Genomic DNA, 3124 nt, shown 5'->3' with positions numbered 1-3124 from the left:
AAAAAACGCCCTAAATCCCTAAAGATCCCTAAATGAGGCCATGTTTGATGTGTGAGATAGCTATTAGAAATATGCTGTCCTTTGTTTTCCACCACGTTTCTTAACAAGGTTGAAAGGTGCTTTACAATAACATGAGAAGACATGTTTGAAATAAAAATGTGACTATAGGTTGCACCATTTATGATGCCCCTTTGGGGTCTGATGTTGAGTCTGCCCCTATAGGCCTATTTTGTAAATATTGTGTAAATATCATGTGATTTTGTATCTATTTAGAGCTGTAGCCTACTAGCGTTGTTTACCTCACTATGGAGTGCTCTTGTAGTTAGTGCTTTTGCACTGTGTACATTATCTCCTTTGTGAATTCTCATTCCTATGATTTTTACTATAGCCTACATTGCTGGTCTAATTGAAGAAAGATTTAGATTTGTGCTATTTGTCATTAGGAAAGCTGTACTCTTGTATGTATGCACTTATCTTGGATGCATAAAGGGTCCCCCTCACAGTGCACATACACACAATTAAGGCCAGAATAACAACTGAGACATACACTCACCTGCATCTCAACAGGATTTACAGCACAGCCACCTGAACACTCAAAGCCAACAGCACAATAACAAGAAATAAACTCATCTGTAGGCTATCTAACACAGGATTTACAGTGCAGGTACACTCAATTAAAGCCAAAAGCACAATAACCCTCTATTTGTCCATCAACTTATGGAACATTTTGTCAAAAATATAGGGTTGGGGCCCTAAATACTGTAACATCCCCAGTTCCCAATACCAGGTGATTGTAATAAATTAACGGGTGACCTGTGATGACCTCATGCTGGCTGAATCCGGTGCCTCTGCACATATTCACTCACATAGTCATCACAGCAACAGGCAGTGCAGCCACCTGTTTCATTACAGTCACATCTGGAGTAGAACAGTTTGAACAAAACAGCTGTCAGTTACAACAGTAGAACATGTTCAGTACAAAATATGCATGAAAACTGAATATAAGGGCTGCATGTAAAACAGCAGCAGTAGATGTGACTGAGACTCTCTCTCTCTCTCTGCATTCTGATTCAGAGTGCAACACATACATTAGAATGGCTTTCCAATAAGACACCATATTGTTGCATGTTGGTGAAAGTAATTGACATGTGCCGGAGACATCGGCGGTGTAACCCACAAACCAATTACAATGTCCAAACATTCAGCTTTGCTTTTGCTGCTCCATTTATTATTACTCAGGCAGATTGACAGTTTCTTGCATGTGGGTAAAACATCAAAAAAGGGCTTTTCACACTACATGCTCTTAGCCCGGGGCTATCTAAGCCCTGGGCTAAGATAGCACCAGGCTAACTTAGCGCCTTTTCATACACGCATTGTTAACCCAGGTTAACCTAAAAACAGGCCTATGCTTTTGTTTGTTTCCTTGGCCCCGTTTCACACTGGCAACGTTTAGCCCTGCTGTGTTTAGATGGAGAGTCGGGGCTAAGCCTGCTCCAGAGCAGGGCCAGCTAGCCGGGGCTGAAGTCAGGGTTAGCCCACTTTGGAGTGGGCCAGGATTGTGCAAGTGTGAAGGCTTTCTTAGCCCTGGGCTAACAGCTCTCTTAGCCCCAGGCTAACAGAACGACTTAACCCTGGCTAAGTGTAGTGTGAAAAGCCCTAATCATACAGGCAGTCTAACTAAACTTGAGCTACTGCTACACCTGCAGACACCATGGCCACGGTCAAAAACTGTATGCCCCGCCCCCTTCCAACCTGGTGGTTCAACAAGTTTATCACACCAAAAAAAATAAACACCAAAGCAAACAAACTGATGAATGGCAAATCACAATACAATTTGTTAAACATAATTATCAGCTAAACATTAGATCACTGATAGGGTGCCAAGTGGCTCCAACTAAATTGTCAAATATCACTGCTTGCTCGCCACCCAGGGCACATCAATGTACTTAACTAACTTAACTTAACTATCCTGTGTGGACCAAATTATCAGACTAAACTCTGTCTGGCACCTCAAGTACCTACAATCCACTACAGAGAAAAGTATATTATTGTATGTTTATTAACTGGCCCCTGGTCTCCTGTCATTTTGCAAAAGTGTCCCCCGGGCAAAGTAAGTTGAGTATCCCTGCATAAGGCTGCATTAGAGGACTGTTCAGATGCTGCCACAGATGATTCATGTCAGAGGTGATGCTTGTTGTGACTTAGTCACTTGAGTTAATAACAGGCTAGAAGTAATACACTGAAGAGCTGGGCTTTACATTCATTATGTTGATGTCACTGTTCATGTTTACTTCATATTAGTCAACTTTAGAGACAAATACTAAATTCAATATATCTCAATACAGAACATGACGCTCTGGTGGGTCAGAAAAACAATCATGGTGATATTAGCTCCATGTTATTCTGCTGTAGTAACCACAAATCAGATCCTTAAAGGGACAGCTCACCCTAAAATCCAAAATACATCTCACCTGCCGGCAACTAACACACAACAATATAGATGGATAAATAGCACTACAGGTGAGAGGAAAAATATGTATTTTGGATTTTAGGGTGAGCTGTCCCTTTAACCATCACGGCTCTCCATTCAAACTATAGTATTTACTTTGTAATGAGATATTTACATTTTTGTTAACATTGTAGCAACGCAATGTCAAGATTTATGGCTGAGAAACAAACATAATTATGCATAGAGAGACTCTGCTGTGACTGAACTTTGATTCATTACATGTTTGGTTGGAGAGAGAGAGGCTTGTTCCCCCTGCAGACAGTGGAGGCGCTCTTCAGCAGGTTAGATGCAGCGGTGTTTCTTCAGACCAGATGACTGAGTGAACATTTTCTTACAGCGGTCACACCAGTAGCCTGTTCCAGTGTGAAGGCGTTGATGTGTTTTTAGGGTACCTAACCGACTGAAGCTGCTCCCACATTGGTCACAGTTGTAGGGCTTCTCTCCAGTGTGAAGGCGTTGATGTGTTTTTAGGTTACCTAACCGACTGAAGCTGCTCCCACATTGGTCACAGTTGTAGGGCTTCTCTCCAGTGTGAAGGCGTTGATGTGTTTTTAGGTTACCTAACCGACTGAAGCTGCTCCCACATTGGTCACAGTTGTAGGGCTTCTCTCCAGT

Source organism: Poromitra crassiceps (genome assembly GCF_964638095.1).
Source record: "Poromitra crassiceps genome assembly, contig: HAP1_SCAFFOLD_276, whole genome shotgun sequence".
Classification (NCBI taxonomy): domain Eukaryota; kingdom Metazoa; phylum Chordata; class Actinopteri; order Beryciformes; family Melamphaidae; genus Poromitra; species Poromitra crassiceps.
The sequence above is the reverse complement of the archived record's forward strand: the minus strand, read 5'-3'. Positions refer to the sequence as shown.